Here is a 26,402-nt window from a genome sequence, read left to right as displayed (position 1 = left end):
AAAGATTGTATTGATCTGGAGTATGGTGAGTCTTATTTTTTCTTCCAAATTATCTTTTATTAATGAACAATGAACATTTTATTGAAGCTACTTGCAGTGTACTGCCTTAAACACATACAGTTCCTTAAGTTTTATTAAAGACAAAACAAGACAAATGAAAAAACCCTAAGGCAAAACAGCCTGTTCATTTTCACCAGATTTTACTGGCATTACCTAGAAAATGTTTCCTGTAAGAAATAAGCTTTTAAGAACTGATATTTTCCACTGTGATGGTGGGGAAAAATCCCATTTAATAGTTAGAAGAACCATCTACTTGATGACATAGTGACTCAGTTCCTTGTCGAAGACAAATTTGGATTGGAACTTGGGGAATTCTATTCATACCTATTTTCATTAAAGCAAGTGGTTGAAACCATGCCTTTCACATTGGAAAATAATCCCTATTTTGCAAGATTCCTAATGTAATAATGTATGTTAAAAAGTTGGTAAATAAGTGTTTCACAATTAATAGTAGCTCTCACTTTTATTATGAAAATTAAGTTCATTAATTAAAATATATCAAATTAATTCAACTTATCCTTCAGAAATTCTATTTAATACTCAATTTCCCAACTGTTTCTTTTAAATTACTTAATTCCTTCTGTGTGTTACTTCTCATTCTTTAAAATGAATAAAAATTTAACCCTCCTCACCTTTTTTCACCTGCCACTTAGAAGAATTCCACCAAGGAGATTTACAATTTAAAAGCTAGTTGTCTGGTGGTGTTTGGATATGTAGACATAGGTGAAGGTATAATTATTTATGAAACACAAAGATATATAGCAACGCTTTAGAAATTTATTATTATTATTTTTTGTCAAGGTTTCCGATGTCCTTAATACCAATAGCTATAGATTGGACCTCAATTATAAGTACATTCTCCAAGAAGTTTGCCATCTCTCAAGACATTCTTTGTAATGTGTTTTATTTTTTTAAAAAGATTTTATTTATTTATTTGAGAGAGAGAATGCACAAGTAGGGCGAGCAGCAAGCAGAGGAAGAGGGAGGAGCAGGCTCCCCGCCAAGCAAGAAGCCTAATGTGTGGCTGGCTCCATCCCAGGATTCAGGGATCACGAACAGAGCCGAAGGCAGACACGTAACTGACTGAGTCGCCCTGGTGCCCTTGTAATGTTTTAGAGTCAAGTCACGAAAGTTAAGTTTTTCCATTATTATTAACGGTGGAGCAGTTAAGAAATTCTTTGGGATCCAATACAGTAGATCCCCAAAGTTAAGTGAAAATGGGAGCAGAAGTGAAATCCCTTTTTAAAAGAAGAAATTGATTTTAAAATGTATCATTTCCATTGATATCAACACAGAGCTACAATCAAAGTACAACAGGATACAAGCATAGTTTAAAGCAATCTAGTTCTGGTTTCTGCCCCTGTCATTGTTATGAGGGCTCGTTTTAACTGGAAATCTAAATCTCCCTAAAGTCATTGTAGTTTGGAGCAAATATAAGGAGTTTAAAGTTATTAGAGTTTTGTCTGGATTCCTCAAATCTGGATCATATATCTTTCTTCTGAGAAGGCTTCAGATGAAAGTGTAGTCTGCATTTTGTATCCTATTGTAGACCCATAATCTTGTGAAGCTTTAAAGTTACCTACTCTGGGGACTATTGTTTATCAGTACAGGGACATGGATATCAGTACAAGAGATGCTCTGTACTCTTATTATACCAGGAGCTCTGCTCACCAAAACGAATAGCATATTCAAGTATACCAGAATGTGAAGTAGGGACACCTGGGTGGCTCAGGGGTTGAATGTCTGCCTCTGCCTTTGGCTCAGGTCATGATCCCAGGATCCTGGGATCAAGTCCCATATCAGTCTCCCTGCTCAGTGGGAAGTCTGCTTCTCCCTCTGCCTGCTGTTCCCCTTGCTTGTTCTCTCTCTCTCAAGTAAATAAATAAAATAAAATCTTAAAAAAAAAAAGTATCTAGTAGAATCTCAATATATTAAAAAAAAGAAGAAGAAGAATTTGAAGTAATTGGAAGCTAGTGTGGAGTATTTACATAGAGTAAATATGGCCTGATTTGAAAAACATGGTTTGGGTAAAATTATAGGAAGTTAGGGTTGGACAAGATCATGAGGAGCCACTTAACTCACAGTTTGTGTAAGACGGAACTACTGGAAGGATTTGTTGCATGCACATTCAGTTGGGAAAAGTGATAATGAATCAACTGAATAATTAGGCTTTGAAGTTTAAGACCACTAGGGATTTGAAATGTTTGAGATGAAAATTCTGAAACATTAGCCAAGAATTTATTTAGTTCTCAATTCTGTGGGAAACTACAATATGATTCTAGGATAACCAACATATAAAGTAGAATTTGAGAAGATTTCTCATATTTATCTTTGTCTTATATTTTCATTGAGAGTGGTGTTTTGTTTCATTTTTTGAGAAAAATAATGACCAATCCTCATTTTAAGGTTCATCTCAAAATTCCATGAATTGAAAGAGAAGGGCTGTAAGGAAAATAAGCACTCTATTCCAGCTTCTTGTTTTGGTTAGAGGTTCAGGACTCATAGACTAGGAATATGTGATCTACTTCCTGGAATGACTGATCGATCACACTAATGGGTAGACTTTTCTTTTTTTCTTAACATTTTTATTTAAATTCCAGTTAGTTAACATACAGTTTAATATCAGTTTCAGGTATACAACGCAGTGATTCAACACTTCAATGTAATACCCTGTGCTCATCACACCTGTACTCCTTAATCCCCATCACCTATTTAACCCATCCCCCCCATTGACCTTTGCTCTGGTAATTATCAGTTTGTTCTCTATAATTAATAATCTGTTTCTTGGTTTGCCTCTTTCTTTTTTTTTCCCCCCTTTGCTCATTTGTTTTGTTCCTTAAATTCCACATATGAGTGAAATTTTCTTTTTTAAAGACTTTTATGCCAGAATAATAAAAGTCACTTTTCTTTATGAAGATGGTGTGACTCATTAAGGGATCAAGCTTGATCTTACACTAGAAAGCAATCATATGCTCACTAGTAAGGTTATCTCTGTTATTAAGAGCTGGCTTGTTCATAAACAACTAAAGGTAGGAGCCAAATACATGAAGATAAATTGGATGTGAAACAAATTCAAGATTCTTAAAATGTAAGTGAATAGAAAAACAAATGGTAACTTTGAGATATAAGCAATGACTGTATTAGGCCTCTTAAGCCAGTACATGAGTAAAGTGTTAAGAACAGGTGAATTCACAACCATATCTGGGACAAAAGCCTCGGATGAGACAAAGGGAGGAAAAATTTCACGTAAACTACCAGAAGACACACTAAAACTATACTCCCACAGTTGGGTCTCTATCCCATTGTACATCTGTCTTGATCATTCAAAACAGAAAATTTAAATCTCAGTTCAGACTGAGCCATTGAATATTGCCCCATTACTTTGTTGGCTATGTGTCAGAGATCCTAGATAAACTCTCCTTTCCTTTCCTGAGGGTGCCACTGGAGAAAAGTATATCCCCCTATATAGAAATAACAAGGTAGTTTGAATCTTGTTATTTTGTTATTTTATATGGGGTAAGGGGAGGGTTGTCATTGTTATTCCTGCCTCCCATAAAATTTGTCACCAAAGTGAAGTACTAGTACAAGAGAACCCAAAAGAAACATCAATGGGTAAATATAGCAGCATAAAAAGTCATAAATTTAATTATCTCTGTGTGTACACATTGTCTTCTCAGTTGTACTCTATTATAGTAAAAAATGGATCTTTATTGATTTGTTTAATGCCTGCTTACATTTTGGCTTCTTCATCTGATTTCATATTTTTTTAGAGAAAAGAATAAATTTCCCTTAGAATACTGGTATAAATGGTGTAATAGTATAATATAAATGGTAGAGTAGTGGTACAAATGATTAAAATAAATGAGTTTTGGAAATTGAATGCTCGCTTTTGTGATCTCCTCTTTCTACTATTTTTCATTAATCATCTCATGAGATTAAATATTCTTTAGAATACTACTTGGGTGCAATTTTGCCTTGTCACTTAAGAAATTATTAATCCTTGAAGTTCAATTTTGTGACAAAACATCTTAATTGATTTACTTTTCAAGCTTGCTGCAATTAACAAAATGTGTCTAATTCTTGAGGAAGAGGTTTATAATGCTTTTGCATGAAAATATTGAACAATAAAAATATGTCTGGAAAACACTTTTTTCTCCCCAGCCCATCACATGGTTTTTCCCCCTTAATTAAAAATAAAAACAAAACAAAACAAAAAAAAAAAAAAAGGAAAGGGGTTCTAAAATGCCAACTCTGCTTTTTTTAATTGACCAGAGGAAAGCCAGTATTCTCCTATTCCATCTTATTGAATCTGGTGAATGTTCTCCAGTCCTCATCTGATTTGCACTGTACACTCTTAGTCAGTCTGTCTCCTTCCACACAATCCTTCTTCTTGGCTTCTCTAATGCCATACTCTCTTGGACCTTCCTGGTTTCTTTGTCTTCAAAGACAAAGTCTTTGTCTCCCCCGTTGGTTCATTTTCCACAGCCCATTTCTTAAATGTCTAGGTTCCTCGGGGTTCTGTCGTTATTAGTCTCTCTTCTCATTTTCCCACCTCTTTGCCTTCTGCAATTTAGCCCAGACTTTAGCAGCGCAGGATATTTGTTATTAGTTTTCTATCACTGTGTAACAAATTACCACAAACTTATGGCTTAAGACAATACTCATTAGTATGTTACAGTTCTGTAGGTCAGAAGTCTGGGTGAATTTCACCTGGGTTCTTTGCTCAGGGTCTCAACGGGCTGAGATCAAGCTGTCAGCTAGGACTGAAGTCTCACCTGAGGCTTGAGGTCCTCTTCTAATCTCACTGGTGTTGGCAGAATTCAGCTTGTGGTTGTAGGACTGAATTCCTCATTTTCTTGATGGCTATTGGCCAAGGGCTATTTTCAACTCTTAGAAGCTGCTCTCAATGCTCTACCATATGGGCCTCTGCCTATGCCTTCTCACACTTTCAGTCTTAATCTCTGATGTCAGGGAGGGCCCAATCTCCATCAAAGGGGTCAACCGATTAGGCCAGGTCCACGAGGATCTCCCTTTTGATTTTGAATAATTCAAAGTCAGCTTATTAATGGCTAAACCATGGGAATTCTTTCCCATCACATTTACAGGTTCCCCCCACAGAAGAGGGATTGTACAAGGTGTGAACACCAGGAGTTAGACATGTTGGAGGCCATCTTAGAATTCTGCCTACCATACCCTAGTTCTGGCATTTACTAGGTTTGTGAGTTTGGGCAAATTATATAATTTCTTTGTGCCTTGGTTTTCTCATCTTTAAAGTGAGATAATAAACAGTACTCTTTATGGGGTTATTGTAAGGATTAACTGGATTGCAACATATAAAATGCTTAGAACAGTGACTGATACATAGAGTCTGCAAAAATGTAATTATCATTATTAAGCTATTTTTCCCCATCTATTCCCATTGATGCCATGGGAGTAGATATTACATCTACTCCCATGGCATCAATGTTATCGATATTTCTATGACTTCCAAATTTGTATCTCTACTCAAGGTCTCTATTCTGAGCTTTAGACCGTTATAATTTCCTAAGTCATATCTCCACTTGTATATCTAATAAGCAATCTAAATACAATTTGTCAAAACTAAACACATGATTTCACTTGCAAACATGATCCTGTCTAGTAATTCTTATCATAGTAAATAGTGCCTCTTCATGAATTTCCTTACACTTACCAATTTCTTCTTCTTTTCCTACCATGCATTCATGAAAAAAACCTTTTTTGGAGTATTTACTGTGTGCAGAGTATTGTGAGAATGACCATTAAAACATGCATTAAAACTCTGCCCTCCTGTAGCTTACCATCAAGTGAGAGAGGCTGATTATAATCTATCTTCCAAAACTTACTAAAACAAACCAATTTTATCAGTTGCTTTTTCAAATAACCTAGTCAAAGCCACTATCCTTCCTTCTTGAACTAGAGCAATAGCCCCTGGCTGGGTTCCTATATTCTTCCTCTACTTTCTCTTTCCTCACCAGAGCTACCATCAAGGAGATCTAACTACCTCACTGCTCTGCATAAACCTTGCATTAATCTCTCGTAATGTGTAAGATAAAAACTAAACTTCCTTAACCTGCTATGGCCCTGCCTAACCTCACAGCTTTACACACACCTACACAACATTCCATTTCTGTGTTTTAATTTTAGAGCCGCCTTCCTGCTTCTCAACAGTGCCACACCCCTTCCTGCATCAGCACCTTGCACTTGCCAGTCCTTCTAAGTGGAAATTCTCTCCTCTACCTGCTCGGTCTTACCCAGTGATTCTCAGCTCAAATTTTATTCCTCTCCTTATTCCCTCAGACTAATTCAGGATCCCCATTGTACTCAAAGTACCATATGAGCCTTCTTCATGACATTTAATATGGTATACAGTTATGTATTGAGTTATTATCTGATTAATATCTGCTGTCATTCTGGGAGAAGTATGTTTGATTCAAAATCTAAAGGACTAGCTTCAACTATGTCAATAGGTAGGTTTTATGAGGAAACATGACATAGTCTGTATTTTAACTGGAAAGTCTATTTTCAGAATGTGTATTTGATGGGACAAGCTTTCTATGTAATTACCTCTGTGTCAGTTTAGACCAAGCTTATCCTAACAGTATTTAAGAGTGAACACACTTATGGCTATGAGGGTTATTAAAGACCTGAACAAAAACTTAAAAAAAAAAAGAACAAAAAAAGGAACAACAACAACAAAAGACCTGAACAAGAATGTGAAAAAGTATTCTATAAACTACAAACTTAACACACAACTTTTGTTGCTATTACTTTTATTAAAATAACCAAAACATCAGTTTATTTAAAACCCAAGCTAGGTTGGATTTAATCCATTTGATTTTACCCAGGTACTTGGCTTCCTCAATGAAATGTTTAGCTATACCTGTTTTTTTCCCTTAAATTTGTGTTTGTATAAATATTACTGTGCCATCTACCAATATGTGTACATATTATGAGAAATACATGTACACACATACACAGTATATGTATGTTGGATATGGTGTATATACAGGCTTCTCCAAAATAAATTCCAGTTTAGTGTTCAGTATAATAAAGTGGGACCAATTCAGCAGTTCTTACTCTGTTTTATTTAAAATGTTAATTTTTAGTTCAGTTCAGTAATGGTGAATAAGAGGATATTTTGGCTATGAACCATCAATAGGCTTTGCAAACAATAACAAAATTGAATCCCTTTCAGTTAAAAGTATTTGCTGATTCTATAAATGTATTTTACAAATATGCTAAAACTTGACTACAATGGTCAAAGCAACAAACAAAAACTTGTAGGGGATTAAAAGGCATATATATATTTTTTTTTTGTAAAAAATGTTAAAAATCATATAAGGTAAAAGTATCTTTACCTTCAAGCTAATTAACTGTAATTTCATAATTATTGATTTATAGATATCCAACTGGGATCATTTCTGAAGCTGAATTCAGAGCAATCTTAAGGTAAGCTGTTTACTTAGAGTATGTGTGTGTGTGTGTGTGTGTGTGTTTTAAAGAATAAAAATAATGATATTGATAATGATGTTGGTTCTGTTTTAACTTTCTGTAATATTTCTCAATTTTAAAAAATTAAAAAAAAAAGAAGAAGAAAAAAGAAAGAGAGGGAGAATTACCATAGGAGACTTTTAACTATAGAGAACAAACTGAGGTTGCTGGAGGCAGAGGATGGAATAATGAATGGGTGATGGGTATTAAAGAGGGCAGTTGTGATGAGACCTGGATGTTATATGTAAGTGATGAATCACTAAGTTCTACTCCTGAAACCAATATTACACTATATGTTAACTAACTAGATTTTAAATAAAAAATTAAAAAATATCAAAACATATGATAAATTGCTTAATGACTAGTTAATAAATGTCCTTTCTGCTAATACCCATATGAATAAATCACTGTGCAAACATATAAAACAATTAGAGAAAAATTAATACCAAATAGTGTAGTGCTCAATGTGGCTGAGTTAACAGATGTTGGAATGAGTTATCAAATGTGAGCTGAGTAATGGGGACATATTATGGAATTAATAATAATAACAACAATAATAATACTGTTTACTTAGCATTATAGTTTAGGCACTCTACTAAACACTTTATGAAATGCTTTATGTCATACAATGCTCACAAATTCTTGTAGCCAAAGTATTATTATTCTTGTCATTATTATAAATCTCATTTTATAATGAGAAACCTAAGGCCTATCTAAAGTCATGTGATAGTGAGTGGCATGGTTACGAGCTGAGGTCTATCCAACACCAAGTTTTGGTTTCCTCCCACTATATAAAATGCCTAGAGAATGTAAGAGTTAAACAGCATTTTGTGAATTTTGGATTGATAGGACAATGAGAAGGGGATTTTTTGCAGTATTGAGACCACTTAACAAAATTGTGAAAGATGATCTAGATATACACTATGCTTAAGTGACAAGTTCAAATGAAGAGTATTTGAGGAAAATGTAATAAAAATTGTGCAGCCAGAGCAGATGGAGGTTATAGACCTATTTTGGTGGATAATACTAAGTGATTATTCCAGTTTCATCTCTATTGTCCTCTAGTTAAAAAAATACTAAGCTGGATTTTTACTGTTGTAGTTGAGTACAATAATCCACAATCTGGTCAGAGTAACAAGTTAAAAAAAACAATTAGTAATAAAATGCTAGAATTAGGAGGGATCATGGAAAATTATGTAGTCCTTTCAAGGCATGAATTGACTACCTAATCCTCATAGAGGCAGTGGAAATAGAGAGGCATGCTTTTACCAGAGACATGAAAGCAAACAAATATGACAGGTCTTCATGATAGGTTAGATAAAAGAATAAAGGGGAAGGAAGAGCAGAGATGGTTTCAAGTTTATTTTTACAGCAAAAAAGAAAATTGCAAAACTGATGAAAGGGGAATATTGTTAGAGAACAGAGTGAGTTTGGTTTTTCTTTTTTGCACCTGAGATATCAATGAGGCCCCACATTCATATATCTTATAGGACATAAAATGTTACATGAAGAAAAAAGTTGAAGATTGGGCTCTAATTTCATTAAATGTATTTTTAAAAAGACTTTAGAGGGGGTGATAACAATGGAAGGATTAGTATAAAAATAGAAGCACATAGGGGTGTTTTTTAAAATTTTCTTTTTCTTTTTTTAAGTTTTTAATTTTAATTCTAGTATAGTTAATATATAGCATTATATTAGTTTCAGGTGTACAATATATTATTCGAGAATTCTATACAGTACTCAGGACTAACCATGATAAATGTACTCTTAATCCCCATCACCTATTTCACCCATTCTCTGCCCCCACACCTGGTAACCCTTGGTTTGTTCTCTATAGTTAAGAGTGTTTCTTGTTTTGTTTTGTTTTGTTTTATATTTTTCCCTTTTTTTTCCATTGCTTGTTTGATTTGTTTCTGAAATTCTGTGTGTGAGTGAAATAATGTGGCATTTATCTTTCTCTGACTGACTGACTTCACTTAGCAACTACTCCATTACTTCCATCCATGTCCTTGCAAATGATAAGATTGCATTCTTTTTTATGGCTGAATAATATTCCATTATAAAAAAATAATATTCCATTATATATCTTCTTTATCCATTCATCTATTGATGGGTACTTGGTATGCTTCCATAATTTGTGTATTGTAAATAATGTGCAATAAACATAGGGGTGCATGTATCCCTTTGAATTCATGTTTTTGTGTTTTTGGGGTGAAAAACTAGTAGTGCTATTATTGGATCATAGGGTAGTTCTATTTTTAGCTCTTTTAGGAACCTTCATACTATTTTCCACAGTGGTTGCTCCAGTTTATATTTCTACCAAAGTGAATGAGGGTTCCTTTTTCTCCACATTCTTTCTAACACTTGTTATGTCTTTTTGATTATTATGTCTTTTTGATTGTTATGTATTTTTTTATTTTAGCCATTCTGACAGGTGTGAAGTGACATCTTACTGTAGTTTTGATTTGTGTTTCCCTGATGATGAATGATGTTGAACATCTTTTCATGTGTCTTTTGGCCATCTATATGTCTTCTTTGGAAAAATGTCTGTTCATGTCTTCTGCCCAGTTTTATTTGGATTATTTGGGGTTTTTTTTGGTTTTGAGTTGTGTAAGTTCTTTGTGTATTTTGGATAATAGTACTTTTCAGATACGTCATTTGCAAATATCTTCTCCCATTCCATAAGTTGCCTTTTAGTTTTGTTGATTGTTTCCTTTGTTGGCAGAAGCTGTTTATTTAGATGTTGTTCCAATAGCTTGATTTAGCTTTTATTTTCCTTGCCTCAGGAGATATCTAGAAAAAAGTCGCTATGGCTGATGTCAGAGAAATTACTGCCTGTGCTCTCTTCTAGGACTGTTTTGGGTTCAAGTCTCATATTTAGGTCTTTAACCCACTTTGAACTTATTTTTGTGTGTGGTGTAAGGAAGTGGTCCAATTTCATTCTTTTGCATGTAGCTGTCCAGTTTTCCCAATAGTACTTGTTGAAGAGACTTTCTCCCATTGAATATTTTTTCCTCTTTTATCAAAAATTAATTGACCATATAATTATGTTTATTTCTGGGTTTTCTATTCTGTTCCACTGACTATGTGTTTGTTTTTGTGTCTGTTTTGCTTACTACAGATTTGTAACATAACTTAAAATCTGGAATTGTGATGCCTCCAGTTTTGCTTTTCTTTTTCAGGATTGCTTTGACTATTCAGGGTCTTTTGTGGTTCTATACAAATTTTAGGATTGTTTGTTCTAGTTCTGTGAAGAATGCTTTTGGTATTTTGATAGTGATTACATTAAATGTGTAGGTTGCTTTGGGTATCATAGACATTTTAACAATATTTGGTCTTCTAATCCATGAGCATGGAATGTCTTTCTATTTTTTTCTGTCATTTTCAATTTCTTTCCTTAGTGTTTCATAGTTTTGAGAGTAGAAATTGGCTAAATTTATTTCTTAGCATTTTATTTTCTTGGTGCAATTTTAAATGCGATTTTCTTAATTTCTCTTTCTGCTGCTTCTGCTATTAGTGCATAGGCCTGCAACAGATTTCTGTACATTGATTTTGTAGCCTGAGATTTTACTGAGTTCATTTTACTGATGTTCTCGTAGTTTTTTGGTGGAGTCTTTAGGGTTTTGTAAATATAGTATTGTGTTACTGACAAAGAGTGAAAGTTTTACTTCTCACTTACCAGTTTGGTTGCCTTTTAGGGGCTCATATTTGAAACACCATTTTTAGTTGAACATTTTAAAAAATAAAAAAAATATATGGAAGCCTGAAAAATGTATGTAAGATGGTGCAACCTGAATAATAGTCTCTCTAAACTTCCAAAACTCTCTAAACTCTCAAAGTTTTTGTTTGTTTGGGATTTATTTCTTTGGCAATATAATCTTAATTTTATTTTTAAGGAAAGTAAATGCAAATTGCTTTAAACTCACCTCTATAAAACATTTATTTTAAATGCTGAAAACATTGATCTTGTTTTACTGGATATTATCTTGTTAACAATGTTTCAGGTAAAATACAATTTAAAATCACTTTTTATTTCAGAATAAAAACTTCATTCCTTGTATAATAAAACATGTGAATTAGATGACAATCAGGTAGAGAAAGAAAGAAAGGAGACTCTCCAGTTAGTTCATTTGGAGCAATGTCCCACTAAGGCTGGCTTATAATACTATAATATTTTTTATAACACTATAAGAGTTTTGTCTTAGAATTAGTTTAAAAAGTACAAGTTGAAATGATGTGTACCACAGGATTATAAACTTCTTGCATTTTGCTAAACATTTTCACTCAGATTAAATTCGTCAGATATTTATTCAGTACATAATTCAGTGCTAAATTCTGGACCTACCACACTATTTTTAATAGATACAGTTTTTCTTTTCAAGAGGATCATAGTCTAGTTAAAAAAATGTGTAAACAAGTTATTATAGCATAGTATAATTCCTTGCTGTAGAAGCACAAAGTATAGGATTACTTCTGATTCAGTGGATCAGGACTGCTCATAAATATCAATAAGGGAATATAGATCTTTATAAACCTAAAAGAAGATATACTTTCTAAATTTAGATTTAAGCTTAATCAGTATTTTTGAAAAATATAAAGTTAGTACAAAGACTAACAGTAGGTTTTAGATTTCTTAGAATTTGATTCTCAAAAGATGTGATTTTTTTTTTTCTTCATTTTGAGTCTGGAGGAGGGTCTTCACATAATGTGCTATCAATCTATTTTTAGCAAGTAGGAATTCAAAATTTGAAACATATTGACTCTGATTTGCTATTTAACTTTCTTGACATCAGTACCACAAGAATGTCACTTATTGAGGTGCCTGGGTGGCTCAGTTGGTTAGGTGTCTGCCTTCTGCTCAGGTCATGATCCCAGGGTCCTGAGATTGAGCCTCCCCCAACCCATGGGAGCCTGATGGTCGGTTCCGTGAGTTCCGTGGAGAGTCTCCTTCTCTGCACTTCCTCCCTGTCCTCTTTCTCTCCTTCAAATAAATAAATAAAATCTTTAGGGGAAAAAAGATTGTTACTTGTTAAATATATTAAGAAGTTGATTAGAAAAGCTATCACTTTGTTAACAGTTTTACTTAAGGTAATAAAACCTGTGTTATACAGGCAATGAAATGTATTATTTTAATTTATAAAAATAAATTTAGGTGGGTTTTAAAGAATATAGAGAGAGTTCCTTTCCTGGCAGTTGTTGAATGAAAAACTAAAAACATGACTATAAAACAATTCTTTTTAAATGCATTTCTGAGATGGTAGGAAAATAAAGACTCTAAAGAGGATAAAAATGAAGCAAAAGCAGCAAACCTGAGAAGTAACAAAGGCCAAAGCTGGAAACAGAAGGTGAAGCCTAGGGCTAGCCCAAGTCTAATAGAAGGATGTCTCAGAAAACCAGGATCCTTAAGGACAAAACTCTAAGAGTAAGGGTGTACAAGAAATAAACCTGCCACTACGAAGGTGTATCAGAAAGCATGCTTATCTAGACTTTGACACTGAGTGAAGTGACACAGATTTGCTCTTTCAATTCAGAACTTTGGGCCAGCCTTCATTGAGGTTTGGTTGTAGAATTCATCTGATCCAACACACTCCATCCGTTTATTTAGAATGGATCCAGATTCATAGTTAGTGGGAAGGAGCAAAAGAAATAAGTTGCTTTATGAATCTAAATTCAATATTCTGAAGATAAATTTTGAACTAAATTAGTTAATTCAAAAATTACAAAGCATATAGATAAAAATGGACTTAAAAGAAGGCTGGAAAAATGATCGAAAATAAAGTTTTACAAAGGTATGTTATACTGGAATGATCAGATTTGGAAAAAAAGTATGTTTAATATTGTATTAATTTTCTATTGTTCTGTAGTGAATTACCATACACTTAGTGTTGTAAAACAACAAGATTTATCACCTTACCCTTCTATAGGTTAGTAATCTAGTAATAGTACAAGTGTCACCAGATACAGTCAAATTTCAGGCAGGATGCATTTCATTCTGGAGACTCCAGAGGAGAATTGGATCAGTTTCCTATTCATTTGGCTTCCAGGCAGAACTCGTTCCTTATGGTTGTAGGACTGTTTCCTTGCTTTGTTGCTGGCTCTAAGCTGAGGATTTCTTCTAGCTTCCAGTTGGCTACCACATGCCTTGGCTTTGGTTCCTCCAACCCCACCCCGCCCCGCTTCAAAGCCAGCAATTGCAGGCTTTCTCACATCATACCTCTCTGACCCCTTCCAGTTCAAGTTAGCAGTATCTCTGGTTGTAGAAAATTCTTAAGAACTCTGTGGGTCTTCCATGGATGTCACAAGATTTACTCCATCAGATAAGAGGCTCACCAAGAGATCTTTCCGAAAGTTTCCACACTATTTTTGGCTTCTGCTGAGGTGGCTAGGGGGATCTAAGATCTATGATCCCTTCCTTAATCTCTTCAAAGAGTCTTTTTTGCTACTAAACATTCTGATCTTTTGATCTTTTTGAAGAATCTTAGAAAACTAATCTCTTAATTTTAAATAAAAATTAAATTCAAAATAATCTCTTAATTTTAGCCTCTTTGTAATACGGTAGGTTAAGAATTTCCAAAATCATCAAGTCCTGGTTTCTTTTTGTTTAACAACTCCTTCATCAATTTATCTCTCTTCTCTCACATTTTACTCTAAGGAGAAAGAAAAAATCAGTCTGTACCTTTTTTTTCCTTGGAAACCTTTTCAGCTAAATAGTGAGATTCATTGCTTACAAGCCTTGCTTTCCACATAATTGCATGACACAGTCCTGCTAAGTTTTCTGCCACTATTAAAAAAAAAATCCCTTTTCTTCTGGTTTCCAATAATATTTTCTCATTTCCTTTAGAGCCCTCTTGGACAGTTTTTAACACCCATATTTCTGTTAACATTCTATTCAAAGAAATCTTGACTTTTTTTCATGTTTCTCAGAATTCTTCTAGTCTATGCCTGCTGCCTGATAGCAAAATCAATTCCAATTTGTAGATATTTGTTACAGCAACAGCTCACTTCTGATACTGAAATCTAGAACAATTTTCCACTGCTGCTAATAAATTGTTACAAACTGAATGGTTTAAAACCACACAAAATTATTATTTTACAATTTTATAGATTAGAACTCCAGTATGGTTAACATGGACTAAAACTAAGAGTGGCAGATTATATCCTTTCTGGATGCTGCAAGGGAGTATCAGTTTCCTGCTTATTCAAATTATTGACTGAGTTCAATTTCTTATGGTTGTTAAGGACTGGAGTCTCCATTTTCTTGCTGACTATAAACTGAAGTTTGTTCTCAGAGCTTAGAGCCTGCTGCATTTCTTGGCTCATGGCCCCATCCTTATCTTTCTAAAGCCAACAACAGTAGTCGAGTTCTTTTTACATTTCATCTCACTATCCCATTCTACTGCCTTTCTCTTCTGTTTTTAAGAGCTCATGTGATTAGATTGGGCCCATCCAGACAATGCAGGATAATCTCACCATCTCAAGTGAGCTTACCTTGATCACATCTGTGAAGTCCTATTTGCTGTTTTAAGTAACATACTCACAGGTTTGGAAAATTAGGTAATGGCCATCCTGTGGGGGGAAGGGTGGGTGAGTGAGGAGGATGGGGGGCATTATTCTAACCACCCAAATATATTTAAAGAAAAAATGTTTGAAAATATGAGCAAGGATCTAGGGAGTGTAAAAATGAGAAGTTTTGGAAAAGAATCTAATAGAAATGAAACATATCACAATCAAAACTACAAACTTAAAAAACAGTTTAGTAGAATTGACCCAGCTAAAGAGATAATTTGTGATCCAAAGAAATAGGCATCAAAGAGAGATACATCATAGGGAGAAAAAAGGTTGAAATTACCAGAGAAAATATGGATGGATCATGGAACAGATGAACAGAATGAAGATATAAGGTGTGCAATTAGTGTTCTAAATGGAGAAAATAGAAATAAGGAAATATTTGAAGAAGTAATTGCAGAGAATTTTCTAGAATTGTTGAAAAATACCTAATTGTCATATCCTGGTAGACAAGGAAACTGAAACAGGATAAATTATAAGAAAATTACATCCAAACACATAAAAATGAAACTGCAGAATTCTAACAATAAAGAACTGGCAGGAGCTAGAAAAATAAGACTCTGCTCTGCTAAAGGCAATTAGATTAATGGTTGACTTCTAAATATCTCAAATAGAAGCCAGAAGTTTTTGGGATATGGGACCTATCTGAAAGATTCCCTTTCTCTGTGAATAGCTTCTCCCTCATTCTACTCACTTTTCTCTTCCGATTATGTATTATTGTAAAGGTCTTATTTGTATTTTTTCACTCAACTTTTAAATACAATGTGACATTTCTAATACCTAACAAATATGAACATAAGTAAATGTATAATATATTTAACTATCTATTTATTCAGCAAATAACCATTGTCAGCTCACCGTGTTGTTCAGTATACCCCACATTGTATTCCAGGCATTGGGGATATACTAAAAATCTATTCTTCTGTATTGGTATCTATTTATATCACTCTTTCATCAGTTGGAATTTGTAAGTGTAGTCAACCTTTAATCTTTTTTTTTTTTTCATTCACATATAATGTATTATTAGCTCCAGGGGTACAGGTCTGTGAATCATCAGGCTTACACATTTCACAGCACTCACCATAGCACATACCCTCCCCAATGTCATACCTTTAATCTTATTTGTAAGATGACATCTCTCATTTGTTTGTCACTTAAAAACCTTTATATCTCCATAACTTGTATCTTATATGACTTTTTCAACAATTCCATGGACTCTCCTAAATGCTACAGTTTATATAGGACCTGGCAGCTATCATCAAATAAAAGTAATTTGTTTAGCACCAAATTTGTGCTCACTCTTCTGTTTGGCACTTTCCAAACACTGGGAAAAGCATTACAGACCTAGTGTATCTTGCAGTGTCATTAAAGCCTATTTATTATAGTAAGTCTTGGCAGACTCTTGTTATTTCTGTTACACAATTGAATTATTTTGGGTGTTTAATAAGTTGAGTTCCTCATCAATTATATTAGAATGAATTATAGAATACATATTCAAAGCTATTGCTTTATTTTTCAAGCGTGACTAATGTAAGAAAATCTCATGACTTTTTATTCCATTTCATCAGAACAAGAATTCCTTATTCAATAAAAGGGAATCCAAGACAGCACAGGGGATTTAGTGTCTGAGATTCAGTGAAGAATAAAATAAAATGACTGTAACTTTTCATAATGAAAACATAAGCTTTATATTCTTTCAGAGTTGCACAATGATATTTATCTGGAGTTTAAGAAAGCATTTTACTAATTACTAGTGAATAATAATTTACTAGGTCTTACTAGATATATAGTTTTATCTGGAAAATATATAATTTCCTTGTGACATCTCTTTTGTAGAGATAGAATATTAGTGTCAAACAGAATTAGTTTGAATCCTAGCTTTGCGATACCAGCTACGACTCCTCAGACAAAGCATAAATCTTCTCTGAGCTTTTACTCACCAGAAAAAATAAAAATAACTGGAATTCAACTGTAGTTTTTTTCTTTCTTTCTTTCTTTTTTTTTTTTTTTATATAACTTTGAATTAGCATGCCTGTATTAGCAGGAAACCAAAGTTTCTATCTTGAAGTCTTCTCTATGTCCACTTTCATTGCCCAAGATTCCCAGAGGACTATTCCTTCAGATATGGGCTACCCTGCTTCCTAAATCCCAAGCAGACAGAAGGAAGTCCATCTGTTGCTTTCTGTCAGTACACATGGAGCTACTATGGAAAACTGGTTCCCCAGCACATTCTAACTGATGATTTTGCACTGCTACTGGGATGTCCTGATTAAAATAAATCCCTGCACACTTGTGGGCTTTGTAATTCCATCTGTCATCTAGAAGATGCTCATCCATTGTTCCTGTAATGTCCACTGTCATACTGTGGGCTAGGACAGGAGAAAGACTGCCAGCCTCAGCCTTTCCTTGGGATTCTCTAAACCATGGTTCTAAGCTTGGGTTATGGCCATGCTCTCCCTTGCCTCATGGTGATCCCTTTGAGGCTCCTGGTATCCTCTCCTGCCAACAACCTCAACCAAGAACAGAAATCCTTCAAAGAGGTTCCAGTAACCTTAAGTCCAAAAGGATCATTCTCTGACCCCAAATTACCTCTTAGAAAATCTGCTCAGTAGGTCATAAAAGGTGCTATTGTTATCTTTCCTTAGGGAAATAGGTGCCTACTAGGTTAGGATAGACAAATGAAATGACTCTCTCTATGTGCTATGGTGGAGCACTGTGAATTGTGTAAGACTGATGAATCACAGATCTGTACCTCTGAAACAAATAATATATTATATGCTAATAAAAGAAATAAAAAAAATAAAAGAAGTTCTTACTAGATGACTTTTTAAGTTCACTAGAGAAGCTTCTCCTCTTCCTTTTAGGTTCTGCCTCATCAGAGTGACACATATGAAGCACTGATCAGTGCCCACTACCTAGTAGACACTTAATACATTTTAATTTCCCCTTTGTCCTGTATTCTTAATTTTAGTCTAAACTTTTATTATTTTCTTTTTCATATATATATGATATATGATATATAATCATATGATATATGATATACATATCACATATATGTATATATATATGTGTGTATATATATATATATCCCAAGTGAGATTATAAAACCTATAAGGTAAGAGAGTTCTGTCTTTTGCATCTTTCAAACCTCCACAGATTATTCAGCATAATGCCCTATAGATAAGTATCAGTTGCTATGTAATTATTGATTTAGTGATTACTTTAAGATTGATTTTTCCATATGTAGATAACATAATCTGCTTTTAAAATATCCTGGTTGATTTTCTGCTATCATACTAGTATTATTCTGAGCAGAAGATTGGCAAAGAGAGGAGATAAAATTCTAATCTATATATTTGCATTTTGATTACTGAATCACCTATCAGTCAATAATACTTAAATTGCTTAGAAATTTTCATAAACACTTGAAATGATGGGTTTCCTTCTCAGAAATGGTGAGGCAAGAATACATTTGTATGTATCACCCAAAACCTAAAGAAACTTAAATTTGAATTTTAGGTCTCCACTGACACCTATAAGAGTATAGTCAAGCCATTTAATGCTCTTCATATGACAAAAGGGATAATGAAAAGATTTTTATAACAATTACAGAAAATATGTCTATAATAGGAGTGCTTTAAGTTAAAGAATTCATTTACTTTGAAAAAATTGGAAAACAAGAGAAATAACTCATAATCTCGCATCTCCGAAATAAGCTTTATTAACGTCTTTAGATATTTTGAAGTCATATATACATAATTTTAACACCCTATTTTTTTCACTACATCTTATATTGTGTTGAATTTTGAAACTTTCCATGTCACAAATTCTTCAAAAACATTATTTTAAAGTTATACCTTATATAATTTGGCCAATTCTCATGGTTACATAAGTTATTTTTCTAATGTTTCATTTAGAAATAATGTTTATTGCAATAGCTTTGTACTATTCGCATATTTGTGTATATTTTCCCAGAATATAAGCTATGAAAACTTAATGAGATTCTTACTTTTTATATTTACACCCTTGATATTTTCTACCTTAACATTTCTAGATCCATCTAAACCTGAGATACCTCTACACACCCATGACTTGTATGCAGCTAATATTTTGTAGAGGTTCTCACTTGAGTGCTTCCCAAGGCTGTTGTCAGTAGCACATATTTTATCTATTGCATGAGTCTACTTTATGCATGACCCACCCAGTACTCAGCTTAATTTTTCTCTCTGCTCCATGGTGCACATTAATCGCATCCATAGATTTCCTAAAATTGAACCATCCTTTTACCCAAAAGAGAATTAAGTTAAGTCATTTTGGAGCTAGAGTTGCTAGGGTTTTATTTATTTAGCGCCTATGACTACATCTATATTTTTTTCCTTTTTGTCCTTTGTTAGATTTGGTGTCAGAGCTGTAGTTTATACAATGGCAATGGTAGCTCAGTCGTCTCCTACTAGGGCAGTGCAAACCTGGGAAAGTTAAAGTTAAATGTAACAAGAAACTGTGATGATATAATGGGATAATATAATAGTAGCTAATATGTTAGATGGCAGAATCAGCATTCAAACTCATTACAATTATAACACTGAGCTCAAACCAACAAGGTAAAAAATTTCAGAAATAAATACAAAATTTCCTCTTTTACACTTGAAAATACAATTCTGTAAATTTGGGTGGTAATGATCTGACTGGACACCAGTTGTATGTTTGGGAAGTGTTACACACACTACCACAGGGTGTCAGCTGCTAAGGAAGCTGGCATTACATTTTGTCCAAAAAACAATAGGAATGGCATTTTTCTCACCTTGTTTCTGAGGTTCTTTCATAGCTGGGAATAGAGTTCATGAAAAGACTCGTACAACACGTATGATTTCTGCTGTTGAGGCCCACATTTGGTTCGTCTTTGGCACTTGACATCCAGCTGACGCCCTTTGCTGCCTCTAAGAGTCATACAGAACATGATCCTCAAAGAGTCATGGTCAAGCTAGGGAGTCTCCCTAGCAGCTCTTTGAGGAAGACAGTCTTACTGGATAGGAGGCCACATTCCCTTCTTTTGTCAAATGAGCTTCTATGACCATTACAGTGCTATCCCTTCATTCTGCCAGGATACCTTTTATAAGATTTGATCCCTAGTTAGAGTTTCCAGTCATGGTCTGTGGACTACCTAACCTAACCCAAAACTCACCATTCTCTCTGTGCATCTCTAATTCCCATAGAAAACTAGAGCGGACTTTGCCCTTTTCTCCCTTATTTGTGCCTCTTGGCCACCTCACAGCAGGTCAGTCCACAGGCCCTGGCAGCACTGGAAATATCTGGGATTCTGCTGCTCAGTAACCTGTAAGCAGAAGAGCAGAACCAGCATCTCACATTTAAAATCACTTGCAAATCTCAGGGTTTTCTGTCTACCTCTCCTACCCCAAGACCACACAACAGAGGAGGAAAGGGCAGTATGAATCTCTTGTTTCATCATAAATTCTTCTCTCCAACTCTTTTTCTGAATCTTCTTTTTAAATTTTGTCTGTTAAAAAAATCCCAGAAAACCAGCTCTGCCTGTTTCCCAACAAACAATGCCCTAACTCAAATTTGAGGGAGGCTTCTTTGCAGCAAATAACGGCTGGTCCTTGATTCTCAGGTAAACTTCCCTCCACAGAATCCCTGCCTTTTTCTTTTAGGCACAACTGATGAGAGGCTTTCCACTAGTCTGTGGTGGAGGTTAGGAAGGAACATTTTTCTCAAATTTTTGTGTTGTATTATTACAACACCTTTTATTACTTGTTGCCATTGGAACTAATTTTCTACCCTTTTTAGGAGCCATATTGGACAAATTTAGAATTATTTGCACACATTGATGCATATGACATATATGTAACTTATCAACTGGTTCCTTTTTACATTTTAATAATTGAAAAGATGATCACTTTTGAGATGCCATCAATTATCTTTCATTTTACCTAAATCATGTCATTGTACTACCTCCAGAAATGGTTTATTACCTGTGCACGTTGTATGTACTGCAGTGTTATTGCTTACCTTTATCACCCCTCAATATATCCAAATTCCCACTGTTTCACTTATTAATGCTCTCGTGACCAAAGTTGGGTCATTTTCTGTAGCAGGCTGATTAAAACACATATGGGCACTGTTTTGTTGTTGTTGTTGTTGGTTTGTTTTTCATTTGAAATGGACATTGATTCAATTATCAGATTAATTCAGGGATAAATTTGATAAGAACTAAGAAACATAAGTAGATTATTTCCTTAAGTATTATAAACATAAATCTGTATTTCATTACTCTAAAGTCTGTAGCATTTATTTACACACACAATCATTCTTTATCTTCACAAAATGCTTGTGAAATAGGTAGCTTGTGCAGGCTCACAGAGCATTAGTACCCAAACTATAAGGTAATACAGAAATCACTCTGTTAAGATATACAAGAATTGACTCTGATGGAACACTACATATCAGAAAATGACCTACCTGTATCTTCCCACTGAGCACCGGCAATAGTCGATGAGTCATTATGGGAAGGGGGAGGGTTGTACTGACGTGACATAGGGATAAAACCCCTGAAGATGCAGCCTCATCAACCCTCAGATACTGCAAGTCATTTGCTATGGGATCAACACTGTTTGGAGTTTCACCGGTGATGCATATGAACATAAAATGTGGTTCTGTTCATCAAAGATCTTATAATCCATAGAAGGGAATAGAATTAACCTGAAAAAATAATTAGAAAAACATTAACAGTTAGGGTGTAACAGCATGCTGACCTAGGGAGTTCAGAGGATGGTGTCCTAAGAGAGTGATTCCTCCAGAAAATAACATCTGAGACGAGTTTTTGAAAGAGGAGATACAACTGGGCTCAGCTCTTAGCTCCTCCACTCACTTTTTATATTTTTGGGGGCATATTACTTAACCTGTTTGAATTATGCATTGGTTATCATGCTGAAACAAGGAGACCATGTCTACTCACTTCAAAAGCTGTGAGGATTAAATAAGATGTTTTATATAAAACACTTAGAATGCTTGGCAACGAAGAAAAAAACACATTCAATCACTATTATTTCTCTTTTTCCTCTTTTCTTTGAGATAGCTAAGATCTGGGTATGTAAAGGAAGGAACTTGAAGTATTCAAGAAGGCAGAGAAGGGAAATACTGTGAACCAAAACACAAAGTAGGAATGAACAGCATAAGCACTGACAGCATTGGGGAAACAGGCTTACCTATGAAACTATATTGATTTTGTCATTGTCATTTTTGAATTGTCATATTTCTTACTATGAGGTCTTGACCACATTTTTTTTTTCTTCAGCTGTAGTTGTTTGTTTTTATTCTCCATAAACTTTGGCAAAGTTTCTTGCTTATTGATCCTTAGAAAATGTTATTCATTGGTATATTCATTAAGTAAATATTTATTCAGCACCTACTGTGTGAAGAGATTCAGGTTGTATAGATAACATGAAACCAGATCATGAAGCATGTTGGACTTGGACATCAAATTTTGATACTGATGGGATCAGTATCAAATCCACTCTAAGGCATAAGTCATGCTCAGTGGTACTTTAACAGCGTGAGCCACACTGTGTCATTCCTTAATGTTTCTCAGTGACCTCCTGTTCCTGGAATAACTCCTCCATCCTCCATCTTATCCATTTGGAAATATCTACTCTTGTCCCAATGCTCAACCGAATGGAACCTTTCCCGAGCTTCTTCCTCCCTACCTTCTCAGGTTGATTATACTAGTTTCTCCTTTCTGCTTCCTCTGAACTCAGTACTTATTCTTATCATTGCACCTATAGTACATTATTGCTTCTGTTCACATCTCTGCTTACTAGGTTAGCAATTTAAATACTGAATGGGGGAGGGGGAAGGAGGAACTTCATGTGGGTAAATTTAGATCATTTCTCTTATACATATCTAATAACTGTTCTGCAATTCAGGATTTTACCTAGAGGTGCATAAAATGAGAAAAATATTCAGTGTCTTGACAAAAATAAACAATTTAGTTTCATATCTGTATCATTGCACAGTGAAGAAATCAACGGAAACAAATATGCTCTTTGAGCAGCACTTTTTGTGAGTATTTTTTAGCTTTGCCTGTGAGAGACAGCGACATTATTTTTGTATTGCTGAAGTGCTTTGAGAGCAATGCCCCGGTGACAGCATAAACAAAATACAAAGGCCAGTTTGTTTTTATATCTAAATGGGGGATTGTTGGTGAAGAGTTGTGCCAGCCAGTACAGAGTGGAATAGTGTTTTATTCCTCTCAAGATAGATGGATTGCTGAATTGCCTGAGTTCCTGCTGTTTTATACTCTGCCCCTTGAATTTAAAAATGAATAACTGCCTTTTTTTTTCTTGAATGGAGAGTGAGAAAATATATAATTTAAATTAAATTGAACTCATAATATTGTCATTAAAAAATATGTCCACCTGGTATTTTACCCTCATGATATGTTGCCAAAAATATTAAATATCATATCTGTTAAATGTTTTATTTTTTAGTAAATCATGACATTATTTAAAATGGGAATGCACAGTGTGCTAGTGTGTTACACTATTAAAATGTTGTTCCTTCAGATGAAGTGAATTGAATTTTACATCATTGTTAAAGCCATTATTTGAAAGTTTTTGCTGGGAGGTAATTTAATACATTCAACACTCATCTTTTAAGTACCATATGAGAAGTCTCCATGGGGGATAAAAATAAAAAGAAAGCATAGTGCCCATAATCAAGGAGCTCTTAACAAACAGAAAAATTATTTCATGTATAGAGGATTATGACACAGAGGGGTACAGGAAAGTTACAATGACTATGAGAACAGGGAGGAGAAAGTACTTCCCATGGAGATGAATAATTGGCTTCACAAAATGATGGAACTTGAAAAATGAGTCTCACAAATGAGGAGGGAAGAATTTGAAGAAAGAAATGAATTAGATCATGGAAATCCCTAACTACCAAGAGAGAATTTTTTTTTTCTATAGATAGAAAGGAGTTGTAATGGTTATTTTTTATGTGTCAATTGACTAAGCTGTAGTGCCCAGTTATCTAATCAAATACTAATCTATGTGTTGTTGAGAAGGTGTTTTATAGATGTGGTTAGCATCTAAAATCAGTTAAATTTAAGAAAGCAGATTACCATCCTAATGTCAGAGATTTTATCCAATCAGTTGAAGGCCTTAAGAAAAAAACATTGAAGTTTCTCAGAGAAAAATTCTGCTTTAAGTCTGCAGAATCAACTCCTGCCAAGTTTCTAGCCTTCTGGCCTACCCTAGGGGTTTCTTACTTGCCTGCTGTACACCCACAATCATGTGAGCCAATTCCTTAAAATAAATCTCTTTTAAATATACATACATACACATATTCTATATATTATACATATGATTTTATATGTCATACATACACTGTATGTTGTACATATATCTCATACATATGTATGTGTAGGTGTATATATATGTGTGTATATATATACACACATATATATATATTTGGTACTTTTGTTTCTCTGGAGCACCCTGATTAAATCAGGAGTTACTAAGAATTTTAAACAACCTGGGCTTATAGCTTTTGTGGCACTCATTAAGTCTTGTAATTTTAAGCTTTTATTGAACACCAATTTATGCCAGGTTTTTGCTACATGCTATGGAGTAAAACGAAGCATAAAACATAATGCCAGTTTTAGTGATTTTTCTGTGCTCTTGTGAGGCATGCAGTTGTGCTGGTTTTTTTTTCCCCCAAATTATTTCATTTAGCTGATCAATGCAACATTCCTCTGAGATAAGTATTATTAGTGTGGCTATTATTATATTTCTAATTTGACAGATGAATAAACTGAAATTTTAGCTATTAAATGTGAGGCCCACATCCAAACCCCAGGCTGCAGCACATGAAATATTGTATATTAGGTCACTAAAAGGCATATCTTCTAACATAAAACAATTTGACTGTGGTCAATGATCAGTGAACAGAATAAAACTGTGCTTTTAATTACTCATAAAAGATAACAAACAGTTATGTTTGTTATAGAAAAACTCTTTAAACAGAGGGGCATTCATGAGTTGTAGAAGGAGGCTGTTGGCTTAAACAGTAAATGTAGAAAGGCAGCTTAGATGGTGATAATCAGATTGTAGAAAAGTTAAAGCAATCATGGTGTTTTCAAAACCTGACAGGCAACTTCCACCAGATTTTAACAAACTTGTCTCACACTATTACAGTAGTGTTATTCAAAGTTTGATTCCAAGACTCCCAGCATCTGCATGACCCAGTAGCTTGCTAGAAATGCAAATTTGGGGGCTTTACCCCATATTTTATATATCAGAATTTCTCAAAGCGGGACCTGGAGACTGTGTTTTAAAAGAGCTTTCCAAGGGGTACCTGGGTGGCTCAGTGGGTTAAAGCTTCTACCTTTGGCTCGGGTCATGGTCTCAGGGTCCTGGGATCGGCCCCGCGTTGGGCTCTCTGCTCAGCGGGGAGCCTGCTTCCCCCTTTCTCTCTGCCTACTTGTGATCTCTATCTGTCAAATAAATAAATAAAATAAAAAATAAATAAATAAAAGAGCTTTCCAGACATCCATGTCATGTAAAGTTTGAAAAGAACTGTACTACAGCAACAGAGACCATCAAGGAAGAGTCTTGTGATGCTGCGGTGAGCTTCTCCAGGAAAGTAGAATGAAGAAATCAAGCTGGAGTTAATTAGAATTAATAATGGTTGATCAATGTTCTGACTTGGGCTCAGAAGCATGATGAGTATCTGAGACAAAAATAAATTCAAGAGGGAAAGAATTTAAGTAGGGACATGGAGAAGATGAAGCTCTCCTTCAAGTGAAGATGTGTTTGGACACAAAGTCAGAACAGGTGACATAGCATTAGTGAAAGAGGTCAGGATGATAAACATCAAGAATCAAAGTAGAATGAAAGATTAGGGCAGACTTGGTAAGGCAAGGAGGGGAAAATACTGGGACAAAGGAACAGCTTATTTTAGAGAGAAACTAAAGATGTAAGAATCCATAGTCAAAGGTATGAAGTTGAATATAAACTATTTGGAAGAGGGAAGACCAGATATATTTGGCCAACCTTATAATATTTGCCAATTCTGCATCCTAAAGAATCAGGTCTTAATAGCTAGTACAGTTAATTAGTAGCTAATACATTCACAAATTGTGTCACTGATTCATTCATTCATCATTTCAAAAAATATTTTTGGTATCCTCTATATGCCAAATATAGTGATAAATAAGCAGAGATAAAATGTGAGACAAATGTGAT

General features: G+C 34.4%; 1 protein-coding gene across 3 annotated transcripts in view; it reads left to right on the top strand.

Annotated features, from left to right (window-relative positions):
* Positions 1 to 26,402, top strand: part of CNTN1 (contactin 1) — a 346,709-nt gene that overhangs the window by 77,962 nt on the left and 242,345 nt on the right. For all 3 annotated transcript variants that reach the window (XM_032877020.1, XM_032877021.1, XM_032877022.1), the window contains exon 2: positions 7,483 to 7,530. The gene's annotated coding sequence lies outside the window, so the exon portion shown is untranslated. The remainder of the gene's footprint in view (positions 1 to 7,482; positions 7,531 to 26,402) is intronic.

Source organism: Lontra canadensis, unplaced genomic scaffold, assembly GCF_010015895.1.
Source record: "Lontra canadensis isolate GAN:19392208 unplaced genomic scaffold, GSC_riverotter_1.0 scaffold59, whole genome shotgun sequence".
Lineage (NCBI taxonomy): Eukaryota > Metazoa > Chordata > Mammalia > Carnivora > Mustelidae > Lontra > Lontra canadensis.
This window is presented reverse-complemented; position numbering and strand designations above follow the sequence as displayed.